We start from the raw sequence: 13,851 nt of genomic DNA, 5'->3' as shown, positions 1-13,851 counted from the left end.
AAATATTGTCTTATATGCAAGAGGAGGAGTGATGGGGGTTCAGGCAAAAGCCAGGCTATGGATTGCATTGCTAAATGCTCCATCAGAGTGCAATGGTCGCCTGTCCTTTTTTTAAGTGATGATGTGGGTTTAGCCTGTGCTGTATGTATGTATGGGTGGCTGACTGCCACCCACCCAGAAAGTGTATGGGAGGCTGGTTGGCTGCCAGCCTTCCTTCCATTCCTATGAGTAATGTGAGTGCTCATGAAGGGGACATGGTTGGGTCCACCCCTTTCCCGGTTATCCCCTCTAGGCCTTTTGGCTTAGATCAAGTGTAAAAAAAGAAAGGATCTTGCGACAGATCGCATCCTGAGGCACGTTTTTTTTTGTGTGAATACTTGCACTTGGGTGACTTGTGAGCACATACTGATACATACGTTCCCTATCTGGGGACCATAAATTAAATGGATTTTTGAGAAAGGGAGCTGATTTGGAAGCTTGCTTCTGTCGCCCTATGCATTGACCCGATGTGGCAGTATCTTCGGGTAGTGAACAGTGCACCACCCCATTCCAGTGTTAAACAAGAAAGATTCTCATTTAATCCTCCGTGGGTGAGAATTTGAGTTTGAGAATTGGAGACCAAAATGATGAGTTGCACTGACTGGTTTATGAACGTCTATTCATTTAGCGTTTTAATGACCATGTTTGCACACTGATTGGTGTAAAAAAATAAAATAAAACTAAATAATAATAATCTAGCACACCTGTGCAGGTTTGACATGACATGACAGGTAGCTGTCTTGTGGGTGGTGCTGAATCCTGTTAAATGACATGAGGGTCTCATGCCTATACACAAGGGTGTGTCATTGCTGTTGCTTGACCATGCATTGGTTTCTGTGGTCAGTGAATGATAAAAACAAAATTTACCATCCATTGATGGATGGGAAATCCGCCATGAGGCATTTGTTTTTAGAAACTGCTGCTCACAACCAATGTTGCAATGGAGTGTCTCCATCTGCTGGTGGTATTGGAAAGGCATTAGTGCTATGACAGGGTCTGAAGAAGAAGAAGAAGAAGAAGACGGAAAAAAATATATATAAAAAGAAAAAGAGAGAGAGAGAGAGAGACTGACTTAGTGAGCGAGTGAGTGAGAGAGTGAGAGTGAGTGAGAGTGAATGAGTGAGTGAGTGATTGAGTGAGTGAGTGAGTGAGTGAGAACAAATGAGTTAAAGCAAGTGAGTGAGATCGAATGAATGAAAGTCTGAATGACAGAAAGAAAAAAGGATGAAGAAAGAAGCATGAAGAAAAAAAAATGTATATGGAGTTGCTGACATGAGTGCAATCTACAAAGCCGTTGAGGCTGATCCTCATGGGAGGATTATTGCACCAGGACCCTTAGCACTTTTAAAATGCCATTCAATGCCACGGGCTAGATGTAAACTGCAGATGACCATGTTGTGGTAGTTACCATGGATACCCAAGTGATGTGTGAGCTAACACATAGGCCCAACAGATTCCAAGAAGGCCAGAATCACCAGCGGCACCACCATCGATTGTCAGGTCACCCGGATTCAGCAAATACCAGAGTCCAAAATGATGCAGGTTTATACTGTTAATTTTCAGTTTATCGTTACAGTTGGTGTTATTCCATGTCGGAAGGGACGCAGCTACAGCCAGTGGGGTAACTAGAGACAGGCAGGCAGCTATGTGCAACAAAGGTAGGCGTGTTGTTTTCATATGCAGATCTGAAATATTGTCTTATATGCAAGAGGAGGAGTGATGGGGGTTCAGGCAAAAGCCAGGCTATGGATTGCATTGCTAAATGCTCCATCAGAGTGCAATGGTCGCCTGTCCTTTTTTTAAGTGATGATGTGGGTTTAGCCTGTGCTGTATGTATGTATGGGTGGCTGACTGCCACCCACCCAGAAAGTGTATGGGAGGCTGGTTGGCTGCCAGCCTTCCTTCCATTCCTATGAGTAATGTGAGTGCTCATGAAGGGGACATGGTTGGGTCCACCCCTTTCCCGGTTATCCCCTCTAGGCCTTTTGGCTTAGATCAAGTGTAAAAAAAGAAAGGATCTTGCGACAGATCGCATCCTGAGGCACGTTTTTTTTTGTGTGAATACTTGCACTTGGGTGACTTGTGAGCACATACTGATACATACGTTCCCTATCTGGGGACCATAAATTAAATGGATTTTTGAGAAAGGGAGCTGATTTGGAAGCTTGCTTCTGTCGCCCTATGCATTGACCCGATGTGGCAGTATCTTCGGGTAGTGAACAGTGCACCACCCCATTCCAGTGTTAAACAAGAAAGATTCTCATTTAATCCTCCGTGGGTGAGAATTTGAGTTTGAGAATTGGAGACCAAAATGATGAGTTGCACTGACTGGTTTATGAACGTCTATTCATTTAGCGTTTTAATGACCATGTTTGCACACTGATTGGTGTAAAAAAATAAAATAAAACTAAATAATAATAATCTAGCACACCTGTGCAGGTTTGACATGACATGACAGGTAGCTGTCTTGTGGGTGGTGCTGAATCCTGTTAAATGACATGAGGGTCTCATGCCTATACACAAGGGTGTGTCATTGCTGTTGCTTGACCATGCATTGGTTTCTGTGGTCAGTGAATGATAAAAACAAAATTTACCATCCATTGATGGATGGGAAATCCGCCATGAGGCATTTGTTTTTAGAAACTGCTGCTCACAACCAATGTTGCAATGGAGTGTCTCCATCTGCTGGTGGTATTGGAAAGGCATTAGTGCTATGACAGGGTCTGAAGAAGAAGAAGAAGAAGAAGAAGAAGAAGAAGAAGAAGAAGAAGAAGAAGACGGAAAAATATATATATAAAAAGAAAAAGAGAGAGAGAGAGAGAGACTGACTTAGTGAGCGAGTGAGTGAGAGAGTGAGAGTGAGTGAGAGTGAATGAGTGAGTGAGTGATTGAGTGAGTGAGTGAGTGAGAACAAATGAGTTAAAGCAAGTGAGTGAGAGAGATCGAATGAATGAAAGTCTGAATGACAGAAAGAAAAAAGGATGAAGAAAGAAGCATGAAGAAAAAAAAATGTATATGGAGTTGCTGACATGAGTGCAATCTACAAAGCCGTTGAGGCTGATCCTCATGGGAGGATTATTGCACCAGGACCCTTAGCACTTTTAAAATGCCATTCAATGCCACGGGCTAGATGTAAACTGCAGATGACCATGTTGTGGTAGTTACCATGGATACCCAAGTGATGTGTGAGCTAACACATAGGCCCAACAGATTCCAAGAAGGCCAGAATCACCAGCGGCACCACCATCGATTGTCAGGTCACCCGGATTCAGCAAATACCAGAGTCCAAAATGATGCAGGTTTATACTGTTAATTTTCAGTTTATCGTTACAGTTGGTGTTATTCCATGTCGGAAGTGACGCAGCTACAGCCAGTGGGGTAACTAGAGACAGGCAGGCAGCTATGTGCAACAAAGGTAGGCGTGTTGTTTTCATATGCAGATCTGAAATATTGTCTTATATGCAAGAGGAGGAGTGATGGGGGTTCAGGCAAAAGCCAGGCTATGGATTGCATTGCTAAATGCTCCATCAGAGTGCAATGGTCGCCTGTCCTTTTTTTAAGTGATGATGTGGGTTTAGCCTGTGCTGTATGTATGTATGGGTGGCTGACTGCCACCCACCCAGAAAGTGTATGGGAGGCTGGTTGGCTGCCAGCCTTCCTTCCATTCCTATGAGTAATGTGAGTGCTCATGAAGGGGACATGGTTGGGTCCACCCCTTTCCCGGTTATCCCCTCTAGGCCTTTTGGCTTAGATCAAGTGTAAAAAAAGAAAGGATCTTGCGACAGATCGCATCCTGAGGCACGTTTTTTTTTTGTGTGAATACTTGCACTTGGGTGACTTGTGAGCACATACTGATACATACGTTCCCTATCTGGGGACCATAAATTAAATGGATTTTTGAGAAAGGGAGCTGATTTGGAAGCTTGCTTCTGTCGCCCTATGCATTGACCCGATGTGGCAGTATCTTCGGGTAGTGAACAGTGCACCACCCCATTCCAGTGTTAAACAAGAAAGATTCTCATTTAATCCTCCGTGGGTGAGAATTTGAGTTTGAGAATTGGAGACCAAAATGATGAGTTGCACTGACTGGTTTATGAACGTCTATTCATTTAGCGTTTTAATGACCATGTTTGCACACTGATTGGTGTAAAAAAATAAAATAAAACTAAATAATAATAATCTAGCACACCTGTGCAGGTTTGACATGACATGACAGGTAGCTGTCTTGTGGGTGGTGCTGAATCCTGTTAAATGACATGAGGGTCTCATGCCTATACACAAGGGTGTGTCATTGCTGTTGCTTGACCATGCATTGGTTTCTGTGGTCAGTGAATGATAAAAACAAAATTTACCATCCATTGATGGATGGGAAATCCGCCATGAGGCATTTGTTTTTAGAAACTGCTGCTCACAACCAATGTTGCAATGGAGTGTCTCCATCTGCTGGTGGTATTGGAAAGGCATTAGTGCTATGACAGGGTCTGAAGAAGAAGAAGAAGAAGAAGAAGAAGACGGAAAAAAATATATATAAAAAGAAAAAGAGAGAGAGAGAGAGAGACTGACTTAGTGAGCGAGTGAGTGAGAGAGTGAGAGTGAGTGAGAGTGAATGAGTGAGTGAGTGATTGAGTGAGTGAGTGAGTGAGTGAGAACAAATGAGTTAAAGCAAGTGAGTGAGAGAGATCGAATGAATGAAAGTCTGAATGACAGAAAGAAAAAAGGATGAAGAAAGAAGCATGAAGAAAAAAAAATGTATATGGAGTTGCTGACATGAGTGCAATCTACAAAGCCGTTGAGGCTGATCCTCATGGGAGGATTATTGCACCAGGACCCTTAGCACTTTTAAAATGCCATTCAATGCCACGGGCTAGATGTAAACTGCAGATGACCATGTTGTGGTAGTTACCATGGATACCCAAGTGATGTGTGAGCTAACACATAGGCCCAACAGATTCCAAGAAGGCCAGAATCACCAGCGGCACCACCATCGATTGTCAGGTCACCCGGATTCAGCAAATACCAGAGTCCAAAATGATGCAGGTTTATACTGTTAATTTTCAGTTTATCGTTACAGTTGGTGTTATTCCATGTCGGAAGGGACGCAGCTACAGCCAGTGGGGTAACTAGAGACAGGCAGGCAGCTATGTGCAACAAAGGTAGGCGTGTTGTTTTCATATGCAGATCTGAAATATTGTCTTATATGCAAGAGGAGGAGTGATGGGGGTTCAGGCAAAAGCCAGGCTATGGATTGCATTGCTAAATGCTCCATCAGAGTGCAATGGTCGCCTGTCCTTTTTTTAAGTGATGATGTGGGTTTAGCCTGTGCTGTATGTATGTATGGGTGGCTGACTGCCACCCACCCAGAAAGTGTATGGGAGGCTGGTTGGCTGCCAGCCTTCCTTCCATTCCTATGAGTAATGTGAGTGCTCATGAAGGGGACATGGTTGGGTCCACCCCTTTCCCGGTTATCCCCTCTAGGCCTTTTGGCTTAGATCAAGTGTAAAAAAAGAAAGGATCTTGCGACAGATCGCATCCTGAGGCACGTTTTTTTTTTGTGTGAATACTTGCACTTGGGTGACTTGTGAGCACATACTGATACATACGTTCCCTATCTGGGGACCATAAATTAAATGGATTTTTGAGAAAGGGAGCTGATTTGGAAGCTTGCTTCTGTCGCCCTATGCATTGACCCGATGTGGCAGTATCTTCGGGTAGTGAACAGTGCACCACCCCATTCCAGTGTTAAACAAGAAAGATTCTCATTTAATCCTCCGTGGGTGAGAATTTGAGTTTGAGAATTGGAGACCAAAATGATGAGTTGCACTGACTGGTTTATGAACGTCTATTCATTTAGCGTTTTAATGACCATGTTTGCACACTGATTGGTGTAAAAAAATAAAATAAAACTAAATAATAATAATCTAGCACACCTGTGCAGGTTTGACATGACATGACAGGTAGCTGTCTTGTGGGTGGTGCTGAATCCTGTTAAATGACATGAGGGTCTCATGCCTATACACAAGGGTGTGTCATTGCTGTTGCTTGACCATGCATTGGTTTCTGTGGTCAGTGAATGATAAAAACAAAATTTACCATCCATTGATGGATGGGAAATCCGCCATGAGGCATTTGTTTTTAGAAACTGCTGCTCACAACCAATGTTGCAATGGAGTGTCTCCATCTGCTGGTGGTATTGGAAAGGCATTAGTGCTATGACAGGGTCTGAAGAAGAAGAAGAAGAAGAAGAAGAAGACGGAAAAAAATATATATAAAAAGAAAAAGAGAGAGAGAGAGAGAGACTGACTTAGTGAGCGAGTGAGTGAGAGAGTGAGAGTGAGTGAGAGTGAATGAGTGAGTGAGTGATTGAGTGAGTGAGTGAGTGAGTGAGAACAAATGAGTTAAAGCAAGTGAGTGAGAGAGATCGAATGAATGAAAGTCTGAATGACAGAAAGAAAAAAGGATGAAGAAAGAAGCATGAAGAAAAAAAAATGTATATGGAGTTGCTGACATGAGTGCAATCTACAAAGCCGTTGAGGCTGATCCTCATGGGAGGATTATTGCACCAGGACCCTTAGCACTTTTAAAATGCCATTCAATGCCACGGGCTAGATGTAAACTGCAGATGACCATGTTGTGGTAGTTACCATGGATACCCAAGTGATGTGTGAGCTAACACATAGGCCCAACAGATTCCAAGAAGGCCAGAATCACCAGCGGCACCACCATCGATTGTCAGGTCACCCGGATTCAGCAAATACCAGAGTCCAAAATGATGCAGGTTTATACTGTTAATTTTCAGTTTATCGTTACAGTTGGTGTTATTCCATGTCGGAAGGGACGCAGCTACAGCCAGTGGGGTAACTAGAGACAGGCAGGCAGCTATGTGCAACAAAGGTAGGCGTGTTGTTTTCATATGCAGATCTGAAATATTGTCTTATATGCAAGAGGAGGAGTGATGGGGGTTCAGGCAAAAGCCAGGCTATGGATTGCATTGCTAAATGCTCCATCAGAGTGCAATGGTCGCCTGTCCTTTTTTTAAGTGATGATGTGGGTTTAGCCTGTGCTGTATGTATGTATGGGTGGCTGACTGCCACCCACCCAGAAAGTGTATGGGAGGCTGGTTGGCTGCCAGCCTTCCTTCCATTCCTATGAGTAATGTGAGTGCTCATGAAGGGGACATGGTTGGGTCCACCCCTTTCCCGGTTATCCCCTCTAGGCCTTTTGGCTTAGATCAAGTGTAAAAAAAGAAAGGATCTTGCGACAGATCGCATCCTGAGGCACGTTTTTTTTTGTGTGAATACTTGCACTTGGGTGACTTGTGAGCACATACTGATACATACGTTCCCTATCTGGGGACCATAAATTAAATGGATTTTTGAGAAAGGGAGCTGATTTGGAAGCTTGCTTCTGTCGCCCTATGCATTGTCGCCCTATGCATTGACCCGATGTGGCAGTATCTTCGGGTAGTGAACAGTGCACCACCCCATTCCAGTGTTAAACAAGAAAGATTCTCATTTAATCCTCCGTGGGTGAGAATTTGAGTTTGAGAATTGGAGACCAAAATGATGAGTTGCACTGACTGGTTTATGAACGTCTATTCATTTAGCGTTTTAATGACCATGTTTGCACACTGATTGGTGTAAAAAAATAAAATAAAACTAAATAATAATAATCTAGCACACCTGTGCAGGTTTGACATGACATGACAGGTAGCTGTCTTGTGGGTGGTGCTGAATCCTGTTAAATGACATGAGGGTCTCATGCCTATACACAAGGGTGTGTCATTGCTGTTGCTTGACCATGCATTGGTTTCTGTGGTCAGTGAATGATAAAAACAAAATTTACCATCCATTGATGGATGGGAAATCCGCCATGAGGCATTTGTTTTTAGAAACTGCTGCTCACAACCAATGTTGCAATGGAGTGTCTCCATCTGCTGGTGGTATTGGAAAGGCATTAGTGCTATGACAGGGTCTGAAGAAGAAGAAGAAGAAGAAGAAGAAGACGGAAAAAAATATATATAAAAAGAAAAAGAGAGAGAGAGAGAGAGACTGACTTAGTGAGCGAGTGAGTGAGAGAGTGAGAGTGAGTGAGAGTGAATGAGTGAGTGAGTGATTGAGTGAGTGAGTGAGTGAGTGAGAACAAATGAGTTAAAGCAAGTGAGTGAGAGAGATCGAATGAATGAAAGTCTGAATGACAGAAAGAAAAAAGGATGAAGAAAGAAGCATGAAGAAAAAAAAATGTATATGGAGTTGCTGACATGAGTGCAATCTACAAAGCCGTTGAGGCTGATCCTCATGGGAGGATTATTGCACCAGGACCCTTAGCACTTTTAAAATGCCATTCAATGCCACGGGCTAGATGTAAACTGCAGATGACCATGTTGTGGTAGTTACCATGGATACCCAAGTGATGTGTGAGCTAACACATAGGCCCAACAGATTCCAAGAAGGCCAGAATCACCAGCGGCACCACCATCGATTGTCAGGTCACCCGGATTCAGCAAATACCAGAGTCCAAAATGATGCAGGTTTATACTGTTAATTTTCAGTTTATCGTTACAGTTGGTGTTATTCCATGTCGGAAGGGACGCAGCTACAGCCAGTGGGGTAACTAGAGACAGGCAGGCAGCTATGTGCAACAAAGGTAGGCGTGTTGTTTTCATATGCAGATCTGAAATATTGTCTTATATGCAAGAGGAGGAGTGATGGGGGTTCAGGCAAAAGCCAGGCTATGGATTGCATTGCTAAATGCTCCATCAGAGTGCAATGGTCGCCTGTCCTTTTTTTAAGTGATGATGTGGGTTTAGCCTGTGCTGTATGTATGTATGGGTGGCTGACTGCCACCCACCCAGAAAGTGTATGGGAGGCTGGTTGGCTGCCAGCCTTCCTTCCATTCCTATGAGTAATGTGAGTGCTCATGAAGGGGACATGGTTGGGTCCACCCCTTTCCCGGTTATCCCCTCTAGGCCTTTTGGCTTAGATCAAGTGTAAAAAAAGAAAGGATCTTGCGACAGATCGCATCCTGAGGCACGTTTTTTTTTGTGTGAATACTTGCACTTGGGTGACTTGTGAGCACATACTGATACATACGTTCCCTATCTGGGGACCATAAATTAAATGGATTTTTGAGAAAGGGAGCTGATTTGGAAGCTTGCTTCTGTCGCCCTATGCATTGACCCGATGTGGCAGTATCTTCGGGTAGTGAACAGTGCACCACCCCATTCCAGTGTTAAACAAGAAAGATTCTCATTTAATCCTCCGTGGGTGAGAATTTGAGTTTGAGAATTGGAGACCAAAATGATGAGTTGCACTGACTGGTTTATGAACGTCTATTCATTTAGCGTTTTAATGACCATGTTTGCACACTGATTGGTGTAAAAAAATAAAATAAAACTAAATAATAATAATCTAGCACACCTGTGCAGGTTTGACATGACATGACAGGTAGCTGTCTTGTGGGTGGTGCTGAATCCTGTTAAATGACATGAGGGTCTCATGCCTATACACAAGGGTGTGTCATTGCTGTTGCTTGACCATGCATTGGTTTCTGTGGTCAGTGAATGATAAAAACAAAATTTACCATCCATTGATGGATGGGAAATCCGCCATGAGGCATTTGTTTTTAGAAACTGCTGCTCACAACCAATGTTGCAATGGAGTGTCTCCATCTGCTGGTGGTATTGGAAAGGCATTAGTGCTATGACAGGGTCTGAAGAAGAAGAAGAAGAAGAAGAAGAAGACGGAAAAAAATATATATAAAAAGAAAAAGAGAGAGAGAGAGAGAGACTGACTTAGTGAGCGAGTGAGTGAGAGAGTGAGAGTGAGTGAGAGTGAATGAGTGAGTGAGTGATTGAGTGAGTGAGTGAGTGAGTGAGTGAGAACAAATGAGTTAAAGCAAGTGAGTGAGAGAGATCGAATGAATGAAAGTCTGAATGACAGAAAGAAAAAAGGATGAAGAAAGAAGCATGAAGAAAAAAAAATGTATATGGAGTTGCTGACATGAGTGCAATCTACAAAGCCGTTGAGGCTGATCCTCATGGGAGGATTATTGCACCAGGACCCTTAGCACTTTTAAAATGCCATTCAATGCCACGGGCTAGATGTAAACTGCAGATGACCATGTTGTGGTAGTTACCATGGATACCCAAGTGATGTGTGAGCTAACACATAGGCCCAACAGATTCCAAGAAGGCCAGAATCACCAGCGGCACCACCATCGATTGTCAGGTCACCCGGATTCAGCAAATACCAGAGTCCAAAATGATGCAGGTTTATACTGTTAATTTTCAGTTTATCGTTACAGTTGGTGTTATTCCATGTCGGAAGGGACGCAGCTACAGCCAGTGGGGTAACTAGAGACAGGCAGGCAGCTATGTGCAACAAAGGTAGGCGTGTTGTTTTCATATGCAGATCTGAAATATTGTCTTATATGCAAGAGGAGGAGTGATGGGGGTTCAGGCAAAAGCCAGGCTATGGATTGCATTGCTAAATGCTCCATCAGAGTGCAATGGTCGCCTGTCCTTTTTTTAAGTGATGATGTGGGTTTAGCCTGTGCTGTATGTATGTATGGGTGGCTGACTGCCACCCACCCAGAAAGTGTATGGGAGGCTGGTTGGCTGCCAGCCTTCCTTCCATTCCTATGAGTAATGTGAGTGCTCATGAAGGGGACATGGTTGGGTCCACCCCTTTCCCGGTTATCCCCTCTAGGCCTTTTGGCTTAGATCAAGTGTAAAAAAAGAAAGGATCTTGCGACAGATCGCATCCTGAGGCACGTTTTTTTTTGTGTGAATACTTGCACTTGGGTGACTTGTGAGCACATACTGATACATACGTTCCCTATCTGGGGACCATAAATTAAATGGATTTTTGAGAAAGGGAGCTGATTTGGAAGCTTGCTTCTGTCGCCCTATGCATTGACCCGATGTGGCAGTATCTTCGGGTAGTGAACAGTGCACCACCCCATTCCAGTGTTAAACAAGAAAGATTCTCATTTAATCCTCCGTGGGTGAGAATTTGAGTTTGAGAATTGGAGACCAAAATGATGAGTTGCACTGACTGGTTTATGAACGTCTATTCATTTAGCGTTTTAATGACCATGTTTGCACACTGATTGGTGTAAAAAAATAAAATAAAACTAAATAATAATAATCTAGCACACCTGTGCAGGTTTGACATGACATGACAGGTAGCTGTCTTGTGGGTGGTGCTGAATCCTGTTAAATGACATGAGGGTCTCATGCCTATACACAAGGGTGTGTCATTGCTGTTGCTTGACCATGCATTGGTTTCTGTGGTCAGTGAATGATAAAAACAAAATTTACCATCCATTGATGGATGGGAAATCCGCCATGAGGCATTTGTTTTTAGAAACTGCTGCTCACAACCAATGTTGCAATGGAGTGTCTCCATCTGCTGGTGGTATTGGAAAGGCATTAGTGCTATGACAGGGTCTGAAGAAGAAGAAGAAGAAGAAGAAGAAGAAGACGGAAAAAAATATATATAAAAAGAAAAAGAGAGAGAGAGAGAGAGACTGACTTAGTGAGCGAGTGAGTGAGAGAGTGAGAGTGAGTGAGAGTGAATGAGTGAGTGAGTGATTGAGTGAGTGAGTGAGTGAGTGAGAACAAATGAGTTAAAGCAAGTGAGTGAGAGAGATCGAATGAATGAAAGTCTGAATGACAGAAAGAAAAAAGGATGAAGAAAGAAGCATGAAGAAAAAAAAATGTATATGGAGTTGCTGACATGAGTGCAATCTACAAAGCCGTTGAGGCTGATCCTCATGGGAGGATTATTGCACCAGGACCCTTAGCACTTTTAAAATGCCATTCAATGCCACGGGCTAGATGTAAACTGCAGATGACCATGTTGTGGTAGTTACCATGGATACCCAAGTGATGTGTGAGCTAACACATAGGCCCAACAGATTCCAAGAAGGCCAGAATCACCAGCGGCACCACCATCGATTGTCAGGTCACCCGGATTCAGCAAATACCAGAGTCCAAAATGATGCAGGTTTATACTGTTAATTTTCAGTTTATCGTTACAGTTGGTGTTATTCCATGTCGGAAGGGACGCAGCTACAGCCAGTGGGGTAACTAGAGACAGGCAGGCAGCTATGTGCAACAAAGGTAGGCGTGTTGTTTTCATATGCAGATCTGAAATATTGTCTTATATGCAAGAGGAGGAGTGATGGGGGTTCAGGCAAAAGCCAGGCTATGGATTGCATTGCTAAATGCTCCATCAGAGTGCAATGGTCGCCTGTCCTTTTTTTAAGTGATGATGTGGGTTTAGCCTGTGCTGTATGTATGTATGGGTGGCTGACTGCCACCCACCCAGAAAGTGTATGGGAGGCTGGTTGGCTGCCAGCCTTCCTTCCATTCCTATGAGTAATGTGAGTGCTCATGAAGGGGACATGGTTGGGTCCACCCCTTTCCCGGTTATCCCCTCTAGGCCTTTTGGCTTAGATCAAGTGTAAAAAAAAAGAAAGGATCTTGCGACAGATCGCATCCTGAGGCACGTTTTTTTTTGTGTGAATACTTGCACTTGGGTGACTTGTGAGCACATACTGATACATACGTTCCCTATCTGGGGACCATAAATTAAATGGATTTTTGAGAAAGGGAGCTGATTTGGAAGCTTGCTTCTGTCGCCCTATGCATTGACCCGATGTGGCAGTATCTTCGGGTAGTGAACAGTGCACCACCCCATTCCAGTGTTAAACAAGAAAGATTCTCATTTAATCCTCCGTGGGTGAGAATTTGAGTTTGAGAATTGGAGACCAAAATGATGAGTTGCACTGACTGGTTTATGAACGTCTATTCATTTAACGTTTTAATGACCATGTTTGCACACTGATTGGTGTAAAAAAATAAAATAAAACTAAATAATAATAATCTAGCACACCTGTGCAGGTTTGACATGACATGACAGGTAGCTGTCTTGTGGGTGGTGCTGAATCCTGTTAAATGACATGAGGGTCTCATGCCTATACACAAGGGTGTGTCATTGCTGTTGCTTGACCATGCATTGGTTTCTGTGGTCAGTGAATGATAAAAACAAAATTTACCATCCATTGATGGATGGGAAATCCGCCATGAGGCATTTGTTTTTAGAAACTGCTGCTCACAACCAATGTTGCAATGGAGTGTCTCCATCTGCTGGTGGTATTGGAAAGGCATTAGTGCTATGACAGGGTCTGAAGAAGAAGAAGAAGAAGAAGAAGAAGAAGACGGAAAAAAATATATATAAAAAGAAAAAGAGAGAGAGAGAGACTGACTTAGTGAGCGAGTGAGTGAGAGAGTGAGAGTGAGTGAGAGTGAATGAGTGAGTGAGTGATTGAGTGAGTGAGTGAGTGAGTGAGTGAGAACAAATGAGTTAAAGCAAATGAGTGAGAGAGATCGAATGAATGAAAGTCTGAATGACAGAAAGAAAAAAGGATGAAGAAAGAAGCATGAAGAAAAAAAAATGTATATGGAGTTGCTGACATGAGTGCAATCTACAAAGCCGTTGAGGCTGATCCTCATGGGAGGATTATTGCACCAGGACCCTTAGCACTTTTAAAATGCCATTCAATGCCACGGGCTAGATGTAAACTGCAGATGACCATGTTGTGGTAGTTACCATGGATACCCAAGTGATGTGTGAGCTAACACATAGGCCCAACAGATTCCAAGAAGGCCAGAATCACCAGCGGCACCACCATCGATTGTCAGGTCACCCGGATTCAGCAAATACCAGAGTCCAAAATGATGCAGGTTTATACTGTTAATTTTCAGTTTATCGTTACAGTTGGTGTTATTCCATGTCGGAAGGGACG

The 13,851-nt window shown here is 43.3% G+C and overlaps 8 pseudogenes; all 8 read left to right on the top strand.

Moving 5' to 3' along the window:
* Positions 1-281: 281 nt before the first annotated feature.
* Positions 282-545, top strand: LOC130342744 (U2 spliceosomal RNA; annotated as a pseudogene).
* Positions 546-2,008: 1,463 nt separating this feature from the next.
* On the top strand, positions 2,009-2,272 carry LOC130342743 (U2 spliceosomal RNA; annotated as a pseudogene).
* Positions 2,273-3,765: 1,493 nt separating this feature from the next.
* Positions 3,766-4,030, top strand: LOC130342709 (U2 spliceosomal RNA; annotated as a pseudogene).
* Positions 4,031-5,503: 1,473 nt separating this feature from the next.
* On the top strand, positions 5,504-5,768 carry LOC130342708 (U2 spliceosomal RNA; annotated as a pseudogene).
* A 1,473-nt stretch (positions 5,769-7,241) lies between these two features.
* Positions 7,242-7,520, top strand: LOC130342728 (U2 spliceosomal RNA; annotated as a pseudogene).
* A 1,473-nt stretch (positions 7,521-8,993) lies between these two features.
* Positions 8,994-9,257, top strand: LOC130342742 (U2 spliceosomal RNA; annotated as a pseudogene).
* Positions 9,258-10,734: 1,477 nt separating this feature from the next.
* LOC130342741 (U2 spliceosomal RNA) lies at positions 10,735-10,998 on the top strand (annotated as a pseudogene).
* Positions 10,999-12,474: 1,476 nt separating this feature from the next.
* LOC130342719 (U2 spliceosomal RNA) lies at positions 12,475-12,740 on the top strand (annotated as a pseudogene).
* Positions 12,741-13,851: the final 1,111 nt, after the last annotated feature.

Source organism: Hyla sarda, unplaced genomic scaffold, assembly GCF_029499605.1.
Source record: "Hyla sarda isolate aHylSar1 unplaced genomic scaffold, aHylSar1.hap1 scaffold_658, whole genome shotgun sequence".
NCBI classification, from domain to species: Eukaryota; Metazoa; Chordata; class Amphibia; order Anura; family Hylidae; genus Hyla; species Hyla sarda.
Note: the sequence above shows the minus strand (reverse complement) of the source record. Positions and strands in the feature narration are given on the sequence as shown.